Source organism: Rhinoraja longicauda, chromosome 10 (genome assembly GCF_053455715.1).
Source record: "Rhinoraja longicauda isolate Sanriku21f chromosome 10, sRhiLon1.1, whole genome shotgun sequence".
NCBI lineage: Eukaryota > Metazoa > Chordata > Chondrichthyes > Rajiformes > Arhynchobatidae > Rhinoraja > Rhinoraja longicauda.
Genome location: NC_135962.1, coordinates 4,579,123 through 4,600,631, shown reverse-complemented (window position 1 = coordinate 4,600,631; position 21,509 = coordinate 4,579,123). Strand labels below are relative to the sequence as shown.

General features: G+C 43.5%; 1 protein-coding gene across 4 annotated transcripts in view; it reads right to left on the bottom strand.

The window, feature by feature from the left end:
* Positions 1–21,509, bottom strand: part of ino80 (INO80 complex ATPase subunit) — a 144,467-nt gene that overhangs the window by 115,795 nt on the left and 7,163 nt on the right. The window contains exon 1 of one of the 4 annotated variants that reach the window (XM_078406100.1): positions 19,036–19,050. The exons of the other annotated variants lie outside the window; for them this stretch is intronic. The gene's annotated coding sequence lies outside the window, so the exon portion shown is untranslated. Of the gene's footprint in view, positions 1–19,035; positions 19,051–21,509 lie in introns of those variants that run through there. 4 annotated transcript variants of the gene reach the window in all.

The window sequence follows — 21,509 nt, the reverse complement described above, 5'->3', positions numbered from 1 at the left end:
AAACTCTGATAAATGTCAGTCTTGCCAGCATTTACCACATTTGACACGTTTTTCATGAAACAGTCCATGGTCTTGGGGTTGGATAAGGAATGTACACACCACACCATCCTTATTGACCGTCTCCGGTACGCGGTTGGCATTGATGGCACTGCCCTGAGCTGGTTCGCTTCGTACCTCAAAGATAGGAGTTTCGCCATCAACATAGGCAGTTATTCCTCTGCTCCAGCTAGCCTCTCCTGCGGAGTTCCACAAGGCTCCATCCTAGGCCCCATTCTCTTCTCTCTATACATGCTCCCCCTTGGCCAAATCATTCAAAGGCACGGCATTTCTTTCCACTGCTATGCCGATGACACTCAGCTTTACCTCCCCCTGAAACCCAACAACCAGTCAAACTTAAACAGCCTCTCACACTGCCTTGAGGACATAAAATGTTGGATGGCACAGAACTTCCTCCAATTAAATGAGAGCAAGTCTGAGGTCATCCTATTCGCCCCCCCCCGACTCCATCAAATTGATAACAGGCAGTCTTGGAAGTCTATCCTGCCTAGTCAAACTGCATGTCAAAAACCTCGGCATGATATTTGACTCTGCATTAAAATTTGATAAGCAAGATGGGCAGCACGGACTTGGAGGGCCGAAAAGGCCTGTTTCCGGCTGTATATATATGATGATGATGATGAAGTCAACGCTGTGGTAAAAGCCAGCTTCTTCCAACTTCGAACCATAGCTAAAATCAAACCTTTCCTCCAATTCGACGACACAGAAAAAATCATTCACGCTTTCATTTCCTCCCGCCTAGACTACTGCAACTCCCTATACACTGGGATCAGCCAATCTTCCCTGTCCCGCCTGCAACTGGTCCAAAACGCCGCAGCGAGACTCCTGACGGGTACCCGTAAAAGGGACCACATCACCCCGATTCTGGCCTCTCTCCACTGGCTCCCTGTACGGTACAGAATCAACTTCAAGCTCCTCCTATTCACGTACAAAGCCCTAAATGAACACTCCCCCCCCTACATCAAAAATCTTCTAACCCCCCTCTCTAACTCCAGGTCCCTCAGGTCGGCCGACTTGGGGCTACTCACTATCCCGCGGTCTAGGCTTAAGCTCAGGGGTGACCGCGCTTTTGCGGTTGCAGCTCCTAGACTGTGGAACAGCATCCCTCTCCCCATCAGAACTGCCCCCTCCATCGACTCCTTTAAGTCCAGGCTCAAAACCTATTTCTACTCCCTAGCGTTTGAGGCTCATTGAGGAGGCGCTGTGAACTGTTTGCGTGCTACTGTATGTTTCATTTTTTTCCCATTGGAAACTAATCAGATGTACAGCACTTTGGTCAACGTGGGTTGTTTTTAAATGTGCTATACAAATAAAAATTGACTTGACTTGACTTGACTTTGGTGGGAAATACACCGTATGAACATTTCTCTTGCACAGGACTTCAGTTCTGGGGTGAATTGAACAGATATCAATAATAGGAACATAGAAAATAGGTGCAGGAGGAGGCCATTCAGCCCTTCGAGCCTGCACCGCCATTCAATATGATCATGGCTGATCATCCAGCTCAGCCAATAATAATAATAATAATGCAATCTTCTGGTAGGCCTCCAGGTGCGCAGTGTGCTCGGGCATCAGGCACAAAAAACTTTTCAAACCATCCTAAGGTGATCTGGGTGGTAATCCAGCTAGTTTTATTTGCATGATATGATACGGAGTAAATTTAATTGCCTTTCAAACCCTGGGACATTTACTTTTTCCTATCACTAGTGGCTTATATTGTGCGTGTCTGCTGCATTTAAGCACCCTAGAATGGAAACTCGATCCAAGGATCATATGAATCCTTTGGGTTCTACCACCAACAAATGTAGTCAAGTCAAGTCAAGTTTATTTGTCACATACACATACAAGATGTGCAGTGAAATGAAAGGTCACAAATAACTCTTTCGCGTCAGAGGGACATGTCCCAATAGAGCGCATGCATGCTACACGCAATGACATCAGTGGCCGCCCAGGGAATTTCAACTGAGCTCTCATGATTTTGTCTGGATTAAAGGCCAGACCACCAGTAAAATTAAAGGAGGCTGGACCACCTGTAAAACTCGTTGTGAAAATAAAAGCATCTAAACCAGGACTCCAGTTCAAGCAGCAAAACTGAACAGAACATTACTGTGGGATTTGTTTCAAGTGGTGAAGGATCTCAAGGTTTCAAGGATCATTTAAAATCCCTCGAGACATTTTCTCTAGAAATTATTGACTCTACTTTAGCAGTTTGGAGCATTGCATACTTTTATTACGTATTAAAACTCCAATAGATATATTATGCATGCATTTTGTATAACTGACACCTACAATTTTAGTGTTACGAATTTCAGGCTCCAATTAACATTATAGCCCTTAGACCAACACAGGAAAAACCCAGGCAGAATTCACTGCACCTCAAGCAATGACTTTATCATGTTCATTTATTTGATCAGATATAATATGAAGCCTTATGAAGTAATACGAATACGGAAATGAAGCTTCAACGGGTCAAGTTTAATGCATATGACACACTTCCTCAAATACACAGCGGTGTCAGTTTGAATCACGTGTCAAGCCCTTCAATGGTCCTTGAAACTTGTACCTACAACTTTCAGGTTTAGGCTACAGTGCCATCAACCATGAGATTAGCAAGAATTCTGATGCAATTGCTTTCTGTAACTGGATAGTGTTTGTTTTTTAATGATGACGTTCTTGCAAAAATATTATTTATTTGCTGAGTTAAATACAGATAACCCTCGTTATAACAGACCATTGGGGGGAGGTGAAATGGTGTCTGTTATTGCCAATTGTTCACTAGGGGTTATTCCCCATTGACATCACTGCCCAGGTGCCAAGTCAGAAGCCAATAACTGGAGCCCCTGCTGCCATTTCCTGTATTCAGAGAATATGAGTAAAATGGGAGGCCTGGGGTGTTGGGTAGAGATGTGGTGGGTTGAGAAAACCCTGTACCGCTCCGTGAAACTCCTTCGACTGTCCCCCGAAGTTCAGGGTGAAGGGACATTGACTTTAAATGTTTACTCCATTTCTCCTTCCAAAGAAGTTGCCTAACCTGCTGAGTGTACAAAGTTCAGTTTAACAGTTAAAATATATTTTTGTAACTGCAACCTAAAAATACTAAAGGCTGTTTGTTACGTTATTTAATAGAGTTTTAGTGCACAAGTGTTGATCGAAGCAATTGTATGTCAATTTCTATAGCCTCCCGCAGTGTAACGAATAGCCGGTGTTTTACAGAGACAGCGATGTCTGATTACTATGGGTACGCTCCATTCGCTATAACCAAAATCTATTATAATGGAAAAAAGGTCCACGATAACGGGGACAGAATGTATTCCAGAATAAAGCAAGATGTGTAGGAAAATAACTGCAGATGCAGTCAGAAGGGTCTCGACCCGAAACATCACCCATTCCTTCTCACCTGAGATGCTGCCTGACCCGCTGAGTTACTCCAGCGTTTTGTGTCTACCCAGAATAAAGCAAGCTGCGCAGTGTATCTGCTTTGTAAATCAAACATACTTTGGCACTTCCACTGGTAAAAGGGACCCTTTTAATTCAGGCAGTGTATATTTAAGCAATTGACTTCCCATCGCACGACCACAAGACAACAACCTCTCCTTCAATGTCATCAAGACAAAGGAGCTAGTTATTGACTTTAAGAAATGTGATGGGTTAAATCAACATTAATTATGCCGAAGGTGGACAGAAAATGCTGGAGTAACTCAGCAGGACAGCAGGAAATGCTGGAGTAACTCAGCATCTCTGGAGAGAAGGAATGGGTGACGTTTCGGGTCAAGACCCTTCTTTAGACCAGCATCTGCAGCTCTTTCCTACACATTAATTATGCTGAAATGGAATGGTTGAGTGGTTCAAGTTCCAAGGTGTACATATTAACAACAATCTGTCCTGGATCGACTACTTGAAGCTACAGCCAAAACAGCAACCAATGACTCTACTTTCTCAAGAGACTGAGTCTGGCATGGCTCCAATAACCCTTACAGACTTCTACAGATGCACCGTTGAAATTTGCTATCTAGTTGTCTCAGTTTGATTTGGGAGCAACTTGGGTAGCATGGTGGTGCAGCTGTAGAGTTGCTGCCTTGTAGCGGCAGAGACTCGGGTTCTATCCCGACTACGGGTACTGACTGTACGGAGTTTGCACTTTCTCCCCGTGACTGAGTGGGTTTTCTTTGGGATCTCCAGTTTCTTCCCACACTCCAAAGACGTACAGGTTTATTGGGTTGGTAGAAATGTAAAATTGTCCCCAGTGTGTGTAAGATAGGGTTAATATGCAGGGATCACTGGTCGGTGTAGACTTGGTGGGCCAAAGGGCCAGTTTCCACGCTGAATCTCTAAACTAACTCTTCTCAAGTCTACAAGAAATTGCAGAGAATTATGGATGCAGTACAGTCCTAAAGCATACCAGAGTCCCACTGCCCTCTGACAGAAGATACAAAGGCTTGAAAAAAACATACCACCAGATTCTGAAAAAGGCTTCTTTCCCTTGTCATCAGACTTCTAAATGCCCCTCCTATAACCTAGTGTGTAGTCCCGATCTTCCAACCTACCTCTTCTCTGGTACTGTCATGCCAAAAATGCTGAAAAACTATACATTGCACTCTGGTATTTATCTTTTTGCTTTACCTGTTGTGCTTGTGTATAGCTTGTATTCATGTATAGGATTATCTGATTTAATTAGACAGCACACAACAAAAGCCTGTCATTGTATCTCAATGCACGTGACAAAAATAGACCAATACATTTGAATACAGTTTAAGATGTTTACAGATATTATCCATTAGTTTTGCATAACTGACTCAGCCAAAAGAATTATAAACCAATGTTCCACAAAAGCCCACTCCATCACCAACTTGCAAACACAAAGGCTTGCTTAACTCATTCAAGGAATGATCTATTGTCATTAACATTCAATCATGATTTTTGGTACTTTCAGATATATTGTCAATAAATTGTAATACCAACTACACCAAATGCACAGGAGAGCACACAGGGAACTGACATCTTAATGCACCCTACACCTCCAGCTTGACTTGAGCACTGCTGTCCATTGGGTGTATTAAACATAGCGAAGAAGCATATTAATAGTTCCAGGCTGTATGATTCACTGATATATTAATTGTCCAAATACTGCCACCCTCAGCGAAGAGATGTGATTGAGCTGGTGATGTTCAGAAAGGAAATTGAAGACCACTAGCCTTGCTAAGGCTTCCAAACTGCTCAAGACATTCAGCAACAGGCCTGCCTCTCCCATATCAGTGTGCAAAATAACCTCTGCCACAGCAAACAACTGCAACTTTCATTCAGTTGCATCCAATTGATAACTGTCATTTGGATTGAACAAAGAGCACAATAGTGATGTTCCAAAATCAGACCGGAAAAAAGATTTAAAATTAGAGAATATCTATATTATAGATATACTACTAAAACTCTCATCTTGTTTGTTCCCCACTTCGTGTATGTTTGTTCCCCCGTTTGTTTGTCCCGTATGTTTCTTTGTGCAGTTTTCATTCAGAAAAAAATGGTACACGATAGTGTGACAATTTTAGCCCCACCCTACTCACCATTCTGAATAAAACCACTTTTGTTACTTTTAAAAAACAATTTACCTGATAAACTTTAATAAATGCGCCCCCCCCCCCCCTCCCGCCCCGGGAGGACCGGCACCCGTCCTGGTGTGCCTTCTACCCGACCTTCCTCCAGTGGTGCAGCGCGGCGGTGGAGGGTCAAACAAGATGGCTGTCGCCGCCGATTACAGCGCACTGGAAGGACGGAGCCGAGGTCAGTGGCTTTTCCCTGCCCCCCCTCGCCCGCCCATGGCACTGGGGACACGGGTCCACGTGTTGCCGGGCCCGCAGGATCGTCAGTTGAGGGAGAGTTGCCGGGCCCGCAGGAGAAACGGTGCCGTGGTTAGTGGCTTTTGCTTGTCCCCCCTCGCCCGCCCATGGCCCAGGGGCACGGGTTGCCAGGCCCGCAGGATCTTCAGTGGCGGGAGGCTTGCCCGGCCCACAGGAGAAACTGGGTCAAGGTCAGTGGTTTTTCCCTGTCCTTCCTCGCCTGCCCATGGCCCCGGAGCACACTCCCTGCCCGACAATGGGTCCACGGTTCGATAGGGTTGCTGGGCCCGCAGGAGAGGTTTTCACCCAGCGGGGGTTGCCGTATCCGCAGCAGAGATTTGCATCCAACGGGTGCATATCGGTCTAGTGTTATCTAAACATGGTGATAAATGAATTCAATGTTTCAGATCTCAACTCATCTGCTAAAGCAATAAATACATTTCATCTATTACAGATGATGACAAGGTGTTTACAGATGATGATCCTTCCAGTATGAACTTTCTGATCAGGTATCAATTCTTGTCTATACTTGTTGGAAGACTTCTCAAAATGTTGAAGTACACCACGCTTGTGCAAGAGCAAGATCTCAAGATAAAAAAGCAGTCTGCTTCCTCTGTAAATTTATAACTGCCAATAGATATTCTGCAATTGTTCACACAAAGCACCATTGGCAATACTCACAGTATTACTTCAAACATTGCAGATTTTTGTACAGTCGGTAATATGATAAATATACCACTGAGCCACAAGGAAACACATTGAATGCAGCTCAGAAAGCTTCCTCTGGGTAAACAAGTATTATCTCAGGTGCCAGCAGCTTTCAACATTAGAGTTAGAAAAACTTTAGTATAGACAGTGTGAGGGGCCTGGAATTTCCCCAAACACACCACCCACACCATTTCCCCCAGAATACCTCATCTGGTTCTGAAGGGCCATTCGTACTTGCCCAATTGGTTCTGACGCTAAGTGGCAAGGCTCTTAAGTGGCAGCTTGGTCATGAGCAAGATAATCAGCTGATGTAGAAGGCTGGAACAAATCGTGCTCATACTTCAGAACATGCAACTATCAAATAAAAACTAACACAATTACACCTTTTGCTTTCTTAAAAAAAGGTTGCCTCAAAAACCAACTACTTCCAAATCTTGGGGATAATCATTAGGTCAACAAGTTGGGTAGGAAGGAAAAGCCTTTCATCTCTTTTTTTTTGGAAGAACACATTTGTGTATAAAGGTCAGCAAATATGTTGATGCACAAGTTACAAAATTTTCCAAAAGGAAGAAAAAGCTAGTGAGCACTCAAAGCTTTTTTCTGTCAGATGACACGGGATTTTCACAACACTTTGTGAAGGAGTACTACACGCGTTCACTTATAAACATTGTAATTTTAAGATTGTCACTCCCTTCAACTAAATTCTCAAATACTGTGAAAATCTCTAATCTAGTCCATTATAAACTTGAATTTTGTCTTCTTCAAGGAAATGCCAACCATTCTTATGCAATTTGTTGCCAAAATTTAATCCTTAAATCTAGTATGATCTAGTATAGATCAGCCATGACAAATGATGGAGCAGACTTGATGGACTGAATGGCCTATTTCTGCATCTGTTTTATGATCTTATGTGAACCTTAACAAAGGTCTTGCAGTGGTCCATATGAACGACATTCTTGGACAATTCATAACCCAAGATCGTCATATCCTCAAAAAAATAATTAGAGGTAACTAACCCTTCACAAAATCTTGCTGATTTGCTTGTCGATGTAGAGAGGATGTTTCCACTAGTGGGAGAGTCTAGAACTAGAGGTCATAGCCTCAAAATGAAAGGACGATCTTTTAGGAAGATGAGGACTTTCTTAAGTCGAGGGTGGTGAATCTGTGGAATTCTTTGCCACTCATTCAAAGATAGTGGCAAATAAGGCATATGGGGTGTTTGCCTTCATGGGTCGCGGCATTAAGCATTAGAGCCAAGAAGTCATGATGCAGCTCTAAAAGACTTATTCTACATTCGGAATATTGCGTGTCTTACTGGTCGCCTCATTACATGAAGGATGTGGAGAGTTTGCTCATTACAAGAAGGATGTGGAGGCTTTGGAGAAGGTACCAAAGAGGTTTACCAGAATGATGCTTGGATTCGAGGGTATGAGCTATAATGAGAAGTTGGACAATCCTGGATTCTTTTCTTTGGAGCATTGGTGGCTGAGGGGAGAGCTGATAGAAGTATATAAAATTATGAGAGGCATTAATAGGTACATAGTCAGAACCTTTTGGCCAGGTTGGAAATGTCAAAGACCAGAGGGCATACATTTACGGTGGGAGGGGAGAGTTTAAAGAAAATGAGCATAGCAATTTTTTTTAAACTAAAGAGTGGTGGGTCTCTGAACACATTGCCAAGGATGGTGGTAAGATAGTTACGAATAGTGGCATTTAAGAGGCTCTTAGGTAGGCACAAGTGTGTGCAGTCTTATTGAGGGATGTGGACCACGTGCAGGCAGAGGAGATTAGTTTAATTTGGCATCACATTCGGCAAGGACATTGTGTGAGCTCCAGGGCTGGTTCCTATACGGGTTCACCAATCCTATCGAACCTCTTCGCCCACCTTGGGCCCTTGTGCATTCCGACTTCCTTTACCCACACATTGATAAATAACATTGCAGTTCATTATCATATAGCGGCAAAATAGCAAGAGGTAAGAAAGGGAAGAGAAGCAAAGACCATTGGCAAATTGACATCTGGGCCACATTTGTCTGCAAGAGCGAGAGAGCAATTGTTACCGATCTCGTTCCTTGCAGCTCTCTCTCTCTCAGACCTCTTCTTACTTCCTCTCTTTTCATTCTTTCTTCCCTATCACCACCCATCCCAAACACCATGAATGAACCTGCCACCTGGAAGACTGCATAGCAGTTGGAGTCAGAGCTATGGGAATTATTGCACAATTTGCAGTCCATTAGACAAATAAAGACTTCGCCAGAAAAGTGAAATCTCCACAGCTTGAAAGAAAAGACGCGTAAAGCCAATGGATAGTGAACATTTTAGTACACAACATAAAATTGATAAAATAAATCAAATACAAAACTAGCAAAGAATATATAAACACTCTTTGCTCTCAAAAATAAGTCGTTTCAAGTAGATTGCACATTGATTCTAGTGCCTCAGTGAGGTTGGCTGTGGAGGAGGATCTAGAGCCTGAGACAATGTACTGGATTGAAAGTGGACTCTGGAAACTATCACAAAGCTCTTTCAAAAAACATTATTCATTAGTATACAATTATTGAATTTGGAAATGTAATACTGATTTAATTGGAAGACCTGTTTTAAATTACTTCAATCTACTTTAGCCAATTCTCATATCTTTGTGATTGCATTTAAGATTAGTTACATAGTCTTACAGACCTTTCTCTGTCACTCTCATGATGAATGTGAAATTCTAATCATATTATGATCATACTTCCCATTGTATTCCTGAAGAGTCGAGTGTTTTATTGTCATATGTCCCTAAACGGACCAACGATACTCTTACTTACAGCAGCGGTACAACAGGTTTGTAAACACTGTAATCAATAGATAACGCAACAAAAATGTTCAATAAATAAAAAAACAATATAATGTAAAAACAAAACAAAGCTCAAAGTCCCTAGAGCAACCCAATCAGTTTGAAGTTCAGAGTTCAATTAGAGTTCGTAATGTTCACTAGCCTGATGGAAAGGTGGTGTACCTGAACGTTACAGTTTTCAGCATCCTCTACTTTCTTCCCGATGGCAGGAGTGATATTAGAGCACTGCCAGATTGGGGTGGGTCCTTGATGATGGCTGCCTTTTTGAAACAGTGCCTCTTCACGATGATGTGGTCAGCACTCGAGGGCGTGAGCTACAGGGAGAGGTAGAGCAGGCTAGGACTGTATTCCATGGAGTGCAGGAGGATGAGGGGTGATGTTATAGGAGTGTACAAAATCATGAGAGGAATAGATCAAGTAAACGCAGAGTCTCTTGCACAGAGTAGGGAAAATCGAGAATCAAATGACATAGATTTAAGGTGAGGGGGGAAAGATTTAATAGGAACCCGAGGGCTCACTTTTTTTTTCCCACAAAGGTTGGCAGGTGTATGGACCGAGATGCCAGAGGAGGTAGTTGAGGCAGGCACTATCGCAATGTTTAAGAAGCATTTAGATAGGCACATGGATAGTATTGGTTAAGTGGGATATGGGCCAAATGTAGGCAGGTGGGACTAGTGTAAATGAGGCATGTTGGTCAGCATGCGTAAGTTGAGCTGAAAGGCCCATTTCCGCGCAGCATGACAATGACTCTTTACCGTACACCTGTAGAGGTTCAAGAGAATATTCGTCGATACACTGAATCCCCTCAACCTTGTACGGAAGTAGAGGCATTGATGGGCATTCTTTACGATTGCACCAATGTGCTGGCTCCAGGACACATCTTCAGAGATATCGTTGACTCTCTCCACTGCCGACCCATCGATGAAGGCAAGTCTGTGGAACCTCAGCCTTCCTCTTAAGTCAACAATTAGCTTTTTGGTCTAATGATGTTGAGAGCACGATTGTTGTCTGGCACCATTCAATCAGACGATTGATCTCCCTCCTACTGACTCATCATTACACATAATTTGCCTAACAACAGTTGTGCCATCAATGAATTTAAAGATAGAGTTGGAACTGTGTCTGGCTACACTGTCATGGGTACAGAGTGAATAGAGCAGGCTGCTGAGCATTCAGAGTTGAGGTGCCCCTCTGCTGATAGTCATCGGTGGAGGAAGTATTGTTGCCAATTCCAACCAATTTGTGTTCTATTGTTGATGGATCCAGTTGCAAAGGGATGCACAGAAACCCAGTTCTCCGAGCTTACTGACATGTTTGGAGGGGATGATGGTGTTGAACACCGAGCTGCAGTCTGAAGGGTCTCGACCCGAAACGTCACCCATTCCTTCTCTCGAGATGCTGCCTGACCTGCTGAGTTACTCCAGCATTTTGTGAATAAATACCGAGCTGCAGTCTATGAACAATCTAATGTATGTGTTTTTATTGTCTAAGTGGCCCAGTGCAAAATGGAGCAAGCGAGATCGCACTACAAAATTATTAATTAATGCTATTATACAATGCAACATTAGACGCATTGTAACGTTTTGTTATTTAATTTTCCAAATTTATCCCCTTTAAGAGAAGCTGGCCACCATGATGGCAATGCTTCCTCCCTCAGTACCAATTCCAATGCCCCAAGCAGTAAAATCCCTGATTCCATCCATTTATTCAATTCTCTAGTCTTGTTTGATTGCTGTGCCAGTTTGTGCATCAGGTTGTAGTCAATACATGATTTCACCTCATTTGCTAAATTAATCAGCAACTGTAGATTTGTATTCTTGAATAGATCATTCTAATGCTTCTTGAATTTCACTGTACCTTCATTGGTACATGTGACAATAAACTGACCTTGAAACCTTGAATGCTCTTCAGAAGAATCTTGCACCCTCAGTAAACAAACTTCTGTTCAGGACTGGAGTACTTAGAAATCATGATAAAAAGAGGCCAATGTCAGCATGTTTTTGTAAAGGGGAGATCTTGCCTGACGAATCTGCTGGAATTCTTTGAAGAAATAAATAGCAGGACACACAAATGAGAGTCAGTGGATGTGGTTTACTTAGATTTTCAAAAAGCCTTTGATAAGGTGCCACAGGTAAGACTGCAAAAGAACATGAGAGGTCTTGGTAAGGGCAGATACTAGCGTGGATAGCAGATTGACTGGATGGCAGATAGCAAAAAGAGTGGCAATAATGGGGCTTTTTTTGGTTGGCTGCCAGAGACTAGCGGTGTTCCGCAGGGGTAGATGCAGGAGCCGTTACTATTCACGTTGTATATAAATGATTTGGATAAAGGGATTGAAGGCTTTGTGGACGTTTGCAGATTATATGAAAATAGGTGGATGGGGCAGTTACTGTAGTGAAAGCAGGAATTCTGCAGAAGGACTTAAACAAGTTGAGAGATTGTGGGCAGAGAAGTGGCAAATGGATTATAGTGCAGCAAAGTATTTTGGTAGTAGGAATAAAGGCGTAAACTGTTTTCTCAATGGGGCGAGAATCCAGAAATCAGAGGTGCAAAAGGACTTGGGAGTGCTGGTGCAAGGTTTCCAAAAAATTAATTTGCAAGTCAAATTGGCAGCAAGGAGGGCAAACGCAATACTAGCATTTATTTCAAGAGGGCAAAAATACAAAAACAGGGATGCAATGTTGAGGCTCTATAAGGCGCTGGTCAGGCAACACTTGGGAGTATTGTGAATAATTTTAGGCCCCATATCTGAGGAAGGATGTGCTGGCTCTGGAGAGAGGCCAGAGGAGGTTTACAAGAATGATCCCAGGAATTAGTGGGTTAACATGCGATGAGCATTTGACGGCACTGGGCCTGTACTCGCTGGAGTTTAGAAGGATGAGGGGGGACCTCATTGGAATGTACCGAATAGAGAAAGGCTTGGATAGTGGATGTGGAGAGGATGGTTCCACCAGTGGGTGAGTCTAGGACTAGAGGTCAAAGCTTCAGAATTAAGGGATGCACCTTTAGGGAGGAGATGATGAGGAATTTCTTTAGTCAGAGGGTGGTGAATCTGTGGAATTCTTTGCCACAGAAAGTTGTGGAAGTCAAGACAATGGGTATTTTTAATGCAGAGAAAGATAGATTCTTGATTAGTACAGGTGCCAGGGGTTATGTGGAGAAGGCAGGAGAATGGGGTTAGGAGAGAGATAGATCAGTCATGATTGAATGGCCAAATTCAGCTCCTATCACTTATGACTTTATGACTGTTCAGATTTGATAGCTGCTCAATAATTAGCTGCCAGTTTGAGCAGGATTAGCCTCAACGCCTCTGGATTACGAAGTAAATGATTCCTGCCCTTTGACCAATTTACCATCACCCACTAAAATTATCCCCATTTATGCACCAGATTTGAATGTTCTTACACCCTGCAAATAACAACACCCCCTCATTCTGATGCACCATCACAAACTATGTCCTCAAATCTATAAAGCTGAACTCAGTGGATGCTGGAATCTTGAGCAAAAGACAAATTGCTGGAGAAAATCAGGTCAGGCAGCGTCTGTGGAGGGAAATGGACAGTCATTGTTTCAGATTGATGAAAGAGAGGAAATAGCTGGTGGAAAGAGGCATGGGGAAGGGATATGGCAAGAGAGATAGATGGATCCAGGTATGGATGTGCAGGGGGAGTTGGGCAAGAGAATGGTGGAGATAGTAAGCCAATAAGAAAGCAAGATAGGGAGTGAAGTGTGCAGAGAGATGGTGGGTAGATAGAGACATGGTAGTAGTGGGAAGAAGAAAAATAGCAAAACCTTGAAAAGGGAGCAGTGGGTGATGTGCAGATGGAGCTGGGTAAAGGAATGGCCTCTGGCGGGCAGGGCGGTGAAGAGAAATGTGTGCGTGGGCGGAACTGCGTAGATAAGGAGGGGTGGGGAGCAGGGGAAAGGTTGTTTTCCTCCAAGTTCATAATGCAGCATTTGCGCTAATGGGTTGTAGGCTATTCAAACAGAATGAAGTGCTATTCTTCCAGTTCGCATGTACCGCATTCTGACACAAGAGGCAAAGAACAGACGGACCAGCATGGGAATGGGGAAGGAAATTAAAGTGGCTAACTGGTAACCAGGAGCCCCAACTGTCCTTGGCGGACTGAGTGCAAGAGTTCAGAGAAGCAGTCGCCTAATGGCCTAACCTATGTAGAGGAAGCCAGATCTAGAGCACTGAAGGGGAGGTTAGAGGAGGTGCAAGGAAATATCTATCTCACAGGAAGGGCCGTTTTGGTTCTTGAATGGAGGCAAATGACGTGGTGTGGAGACGGATGAGACACCTAATGCAGTTTCAGGGCAAAGTGCCTGGGGAGAGAAAGGGATGGATGGGAAGCAATGAACAAATCAATGAGTCTCTACTTACGGCACCAAGAGATGGGAAGGGGACAATGTGACTGGTGGCGTGTCAGTGCGAAAACTAGCAGAAATGTCAAGAATTATATATTGGAAAAATGGGCAGAGCAATGGCAGATGGAGTTTATTCCAACCAAGCATGAGGTGTTGCATACTTTGGGAGGGGAAAGTATATATTAAACGATACTTTGGATGCAGAGGCTGGTGGGATGAAAGGCAAGGACATGAGAAACACTATTCCTGTTTAGTCAGAATGGTAGTGGGGGGGGGGGGGGTGGCGATCAAGCAAAAGCAGACCTGCAGGAAATGGGGGAGACACTGAATCGTCCACAACTGGAGGAGGAAACCATGTTTCCTGAAGAGGACATTCAGATGTCAGAGTGTGGAAGACCTCAGGCAACAGTGACCGGGTGGGAGGGGGTGTGGTTCAATGTTGAATTCAATCTTCTGGCTCAGACACTATCATAGAATATAGAACAGCACAGCAAAGGAACAGGCCCTTTGGCCCACAATGTCCATGCCAAACATGATGCCAAGTCAAACTAATCTCATCTGTCTGCACATGATCCATATCTCTAATTGTCTGCATATCCATGTGCTTTTCTAAAAGATTCTGAAACGTCCCTATCATATCGGCCTCCACCACCACCCCTGGCAGCTTGTTCCAGACACCAACCACTGTGTAAAGAAACCTGCCCTGCCAATCGCCTTTAAACTTTGCCCCTTTCAACATAAAGCTATGCTCTCTAGTCTTTGACATTTCCACCCTGGGAATAAGTTCAGACTATCTACCCTATCTATGCCTCTCACAATTTTATATACTTCTATCAGGTCCCCCCTCAGCCTCCTGTGCTCCAGATAAAACAATCCAAGTTTGTCCAAAACCTCCTTATATCTAATACAGTATTCTGGTAAGCCTCTTCAGCACCCTCTCCAAAGTCTGCGCGTTTCCTGTAATGAGCTGACGAGACGTGCATTTAACATTCCAAATGCGACCAAACTAAATTCTTATAAAGCTGCAACATGACCTCCTGGCTCTTATACTCAATGTCCCGACTAATGAAGACAAGCATACCATATACCTTCTTGACCATAATCTACTTGCGTTACCACTTTCAGGGAACCCAAGATTCCTCTGAACATCATTGCTGTTAAGGGCCTTAGCATAAACTGTATACTTTCCTCTACATTCAACCTTTCAAAGAACAAAACCTCACACTTACTCAGATTAAATGCCATTTACCATTTCTCTGCCCATTTTTGTACCTGGTCTGTATCTCAATATATACTCTGACAACTTTCCTCACTGTCTGCTAATCCACTAATTTTAGTATCACCTGCACTTACTAACTAACCCATCCTCCCATAACCTATTCTCTTCCAAATGAGTGTACATCCTATCCTAAAGAATCCTCTCCAATGGCTTTCCAATCACTAACATGAAGCTCACAGGCCTATAATTTCCTGGATATCCCTACTTCCCTTCTTAAACAGAGTAACATGATGGCTTCTCTCTAGTCTTCTGGGACCTCGTTGAAGGCTAGAGAAGATACAAATATCTTCATCAAGGCCCATGCAATCTCTTCTCTTGCCTCTCTCAATAATCTGGGATAGATCCCATCAGAACCTAGGGATTTATCCACCTTACTGCTCTACAAGGGCACCAACATCACCTCCTTGATCTCAAACTGACCTAGCATATTAGTATTCCACACACTGATTTCACTATCCTCCGTGTCCTTCTCATTGGTGAACACAGATGCAAATAACTCATTTAGTACCTCACCTACATCCTCGGACTCAAAGCACAAGTTCCCTCCTTTATCCTTGAGCTGTCCTACTTTGTTTTTCAAGAAGACATAAAGCCTTTGACTTTCTTCAATCCCGCATTGTAATGATTTAGGCATGTTAAATTTGTATTTTACTCTGCATTTCAATTACGTCAAAATTCATTTGAGATTTTACCCTAAGAACTCTAGCATATTTTGAAATAAACTCTCATGAACTATATTCCCAGTCTAGAGATGCTCAGAGACAAAGAAAAAGATATTTAAAATTGTTTCCACCAGGAAAGAAGTTTAAAAACAGGATCAGATGCTTGATTACATATTAAGGAGCGTGCATAACTGCCACAAAATCCTCCCATTTCAGATAAACTAAGACCCATCGAAGCAGATTCAAAGTGAACAGCTTCGGTAGGGAAAGTAATTGTTGTGACAATGCTTGTTCATCTGTTGTTGAACTAGCCTTGAAAGAATGAAAATCCTGTTCAATATACATTAAACAGCTTGATTTATTCACAAAATGCTGGAGTAACTCAGCAGGTCAGGCAGCATCTTGAGATGCTGCCTGACCTGCTGAGTTACTCCAGCATTTTGTGAATAAATCGATTTGTACCAGTATCTGCAGTTATTTTCTTATACATTAAACAGCATTCCGCAGATATTAAAATTGAAGATTACCACTTAAATTCTGGCATGGTGCATCCAGCACCACATTTACTTAAAATAAACACTGAAAAATACCATTCATATTTCATTAGCGTATTAAAAATTGGAGAAATAAAATGTGCTAAGGACTAGTTTTAACATTAGTCTATGTCGATACAACCAAGATGTCCTCATGTAATCTTCAGTTAAGTATAACATTAAGCTACATCCACTATCTTCAGCTCACATAAATGACACACGAGACATTTATCAAAGTTTTACAGTTCCAACATTAATTTCTACTGCACTCCTGAGCAATGTTAGTCTGATAACTTTGCACTATGGACCTTAACTTGAACTCCTCAGCTCTGCCCAACCCAAATCTCCTTTCCACTCATCTCAACCTCTTAGGTTCAAGTCCAAACTGAGGTCATATGCAAAGCAATCATTCTGCTCTGCCTAACAAGACCAGCTTTTTTTTGCAGCCAGCTTAAAACCAGTTGTCCCATGTCTTGAAAACAGGACCCTGGGATGTTGCCTGGCATTAAGAGTCATTTTATATTTTGTTTAAAATTGTATGTTAAAAAGTAGTGAAATTGTGAAAAACATACTGACTACTTAGTACACTTTAAGTGTACTATGCTGTAATATAGAATATACTGCAGCCAATTCCCATACCACTACTTCCCACAAACATAACTAGGCAATTCAATTTATTTATAGATTGAGGAAAAAGCAATGGTGAGACCCAGAGAATAACTCCTATGCTCTATGAAATAGTCCACACGATCTTCTGCATCATTCCAAGAGGTAAAATGGAGCCGTGATGCCGTGCGGCAAACCTTGCATCCTCCAGCAGCAGGCCTGACACGCCCGTCGTACCCAATAGGCAAACCGCCAAGCCCTTCCATGCACATCGCCATGGCCCGGAGAGGTGCCAAGGGTCAAAAGTGTACGTCCCAAAACTGAACAATAAAATTCTTACTTACAGCAACACAACATATGTAAATATAATACTCTGTAAAACTCATATTAAACAAAAAAATGATCAATATATATTTTTTTTTATGGGAGTTCAATACCCGTGATGGTCTGGCAGTGATCACTTTTTTGCAATCTACTTCCTTTCTAAGCGTTCGAGTTGCCGAATCAGACCGTGATACAACCACTTAATATGTTCTCTACTGTGCAGGAAGGAACTGCAGATGCAGGGTTAAACCGAAGACAGACGCAAAATGCTGGAATAACTCAGCGGGACAGGCAGCATCTCTGGAGAGAAGGAATACGTGGTGTTTCGGGTCGAGACCCTTCTTCACTCACTGCTGTGCACCTGTAGCAGTTCAAAGAGAGTATTCATTTATATACCAAATCTCCTCAATCTTCTAAGGAAGTCATGGTGGTGATGGGCTATCTTTATGTATGCATCAATGAGCTGGGTCCAGGGCAGAACTTCAGAAATATGCATGCCCAGGAATTGGAAACTTTTGAATCTCTCTACCACCGTCCCGAAGGAGACAGGGTTGGATCCTTGTCCTTCCTCCAAATTCCACAATCAGTTTCTTGGTCTTACTGACATTGATAGAAAGGCTGTTAGACAATAGACAATAGACAATAGGTGCAGGAGTAGGCCATTCAGCCTTTCGAGCCAACACCGCCATTCAATGCGATCATGGCTGATCACTCTCAATCAGTACCCCGTTCCTGCCTTCTCCCCATACCCCCTCACTCCGCAATCCTTAAGAGCTCTATCCAGCTCTCTCTTGAAAGCATCCAACGAACTGGCCTCCACTGCCTTCTGAGGCAGAGAATTCCACACCTTCACCACTCTCTGACTGAAAAAGTTCTTCCTCATCTCCGTTCTAAATGGCCTACCCCTTATTCTTAAACTGTGGCCCCTTGTTCTGGACTCCCCCAACATTGGGAACATGTTTCCTGCCTCTAATGTGTCCAATCCCCTAATTATCTTATATGTTTCAATAAATCTCATGTTATAGGAGCAGAATTAGGCCATTCGGACCATCAAGTCTACTCCACCATTCAATCATGGCTAACCCTAATGTTAACCCAATCATTCTTAGGATCATTCCCGTTAACCTCAGCTGGACCCTCTCCTACGCCAGCACATCCTTCCTCGGTATGGGGCCCAAAACTGCTCGCAATACCCCAAATGTGGTTTGACCAAAGCCATTTAAAGCCTCAGCATTACATCCCCGTTTGTTATATTCTAGCCTTCTAAATATAAATGCCAACATTGCATTTGCCTTCATTACTACCGATTCAACTTGCAAATTAACTTTTTGGGAATCCTATACCAGCCCTCCCGAGTCCCTTTGCCCCTCAGATTTCTAAATTCACTCTCCATTTAGAAAATCCCCAATCTTCGTATAATCAGCAAACCTGGCCACAAAGCCTTCATTCCTTCATTCAAATTATTGATACACAACGTGAGTAGGAGGCCAGCACCGACCCCTGCGGAACACCGCTAGTCACTGACGGCCAACCAGAAAAAGTCCCCTTTATTGCCACCCTGTGCCTTCTGCCATCCAACCAACCTGTTATCCATGCTAGTATCCCTCTGATACCATGGCCTCTCATCTTCATTAGCAGCCTCACATGTGACACCATATCAAAGGCCTCTGAAAATCCAGGTAAATAACATCCACCGACCCACCTTTGTCTATCCTGCTATTTACTTCCTCAAAGCATTCCAACAGATTTGTTCGGCAACATCTCGCTTTCACAAAATGGCACAATTTGGTCAGTCGATCGATCTCCCTCCTATACTCTAACTCACTGTAATCTGTCATTCATCGAACAACAGTGGTGTCGTCGGCAAACTTGAAGATGAAGTTGGAACTGTGTCCGGCTACACAGTCGTGAGGATAGAGCGAGTAGAGCAGAGGTCGAAGCACGCAGCCTTGTGGTACTCCTGTGCTGATTGTTACCAAGGAGGAAGTGTTGATGCCAATTTGTACGGATTATGGTCTGCTGATGAGAAAGTCGAAGATCCAGTTAAAAAGGTATGAGCAGAGAACCAATTCCGAGCTTGGATGCTGAAGAGAGCTGTAGTTGATGAAAAACAGCCTGACCTATGTATTTTTATTGTCCAAGTGGTCCAATCCAGAGTGGAAAGCCAGTGAGATCGCATGCTTTATTGACCTGTTGTGGCGGCAGGCAAATTGTAGCAGTTGGGATAGGAGTTGACATACGCCGTAACCAAGCATTTCATCACCACGGACGTTCATGCCACTGGTCGGTAGTCATCGAGGCATCCTACTCTTCTTGGTTCACTGTCGATTGAGCTGCCCCGATTTCACCCTGAAGGAAGCAAAAGCGTGCATGTCCTGCCACAGCTGCCAAACATCCACCCCATCCTCTGGTTTAGTACAAAAGCCCATTTTAGCCTTTTTAATGGCTTTATCAAGGACATATCTGGATTTCTTGCATAGCGCTGCGCCGCCAGACTTGAATGTCCGTAATCTGGTCCTCTGAAAAAAGCTGAACTCCTGGTTCATCCAAGGCTTCTGGTTGGGGAACACTGGGATGGTTTTTGTAGAACTCAAAGGGGCCTTTAACACATAACATTGTGAATTGCAACTGCAGTGTTCCCAACTACACAGCAAGATAGGCAGTGAAGGTAGAGTTGGGCAATGACCTGGCACAAAGCAAACTATACAAGGCATAGTGAGCACCTGAGGACAATGATTAGCACAGAAACATCTTAAAGTACAGCAGAGAACCAGGCACTTCAGCTCACAATGTTTGTGCTGAATATAGAGCTAAGATAACCTAACCTCATCTGCCCACACACGATGCATACCTCTCCATTCCGTGCATCTCCACGTGCTTATATAAAAGTGTATCTGCCTCCACCACCATACCTGGCAGCGTGTTCTAGGCACCCACTATGGTGTTGAAAAAAAGCTTGCCCCACACATATCCTTTCGACTTTGCCCCAATGTCTTATATTTTCATGCTGCGAAAAAACATTCCGACTGTCTATCCTATTTATGATTCTCATAAGAGGAATAGATCGGGTAGATGCACAATGTGTAGGAAAGAACGGCAGATGTCGGTTTAAATCGAAGGTAGACACAAAATGCCGGAGTAACTCAGCAGGACAGGCAGCATCTCTGGGGAGAAGGAATGGGTGACGTTTTGGGTCGAGACCCTTCTTCAGACTGGGTAACGTTTCGGGTAGACACAAAGTAGGTGAATCGAGGACCAGAGGACATAGGTTTACAGTGAAGGGGAAAAGATTCAATAGGAATCTGAGGGGTAACATTTTCACACAAAGGGTGGTGGGGGTATGGAACAAGCTGGCAGAGGAGGTCGTTGAGGCAGGGACTACCCCAACGTTTAAGAAACAGCTAAACAGGTACATGGATAGGACAAGTAGCTGGGACCTGTTGGCCAGTGTGGGCAAGTTAGGACCGAAGGGCCCATTTCCACGCCATATCACTCCATGACTCTGTTTATATACTTCTATCAGGTCTCCCCTCAACCTCGGACAATCCAGAGAAAACAATCCAAGTTTGTCCAACATCTTCTTGTAGCTATTACCCCCTAATCCAGGTAACATTCTGATAAACCTCTTCTGCACCTCTCCAAAGCCCCTACATCCTTCAATAATGGGGCAACCAGAACTGTACACAATACTTCAAATGCAGCCTATGAATATAACTATTGAGTATGGCTTGTATACTCAATACTGACCAATGCAGGCGAGGATGAAGCCAATTCTCTATTCAGTCGGCTGGCTCACCCTGTATTCCACGCGATCTACCTTAAAGAGCAGCCAACCATGCGGGTCCTTATCAAATGCCTCGCTGAGCTCCATATAGAAAACGTCTACAGCTTTGCTCCCATCAACCTTTTTGGTTACTTTACAAAAATTCCTAAGACACGAGACCCAATTGGGGAGGGGGGGGGGGAGACGCAGGACAAAGGTTAGCAGGAGATTTATTTAAGCGGCTAGCTATAGGTGAGGGGGGTTTGATAGGCAGATCGTTCGACAAAGGTCTGAGTTGTAAAGACATAAGATGCGAGAGAAAAGGAGTGAAGAGTTGCAAATTGTGAAACATGGGGAAGGTAGGAGGCAGGGGAGGGAAGGGGCGGTTGTAATTGAGAACTCATTATTCATACTGTTGGATTGTAAGATACCCAAACAGAATATGATGTGCTGTTCCTCCAGTTTGCATGTGGCCTCACTCTGACAATGGAGGCACACGGGATAGGTCAGTATGGGAATGGGAATTAAGTGTTTGG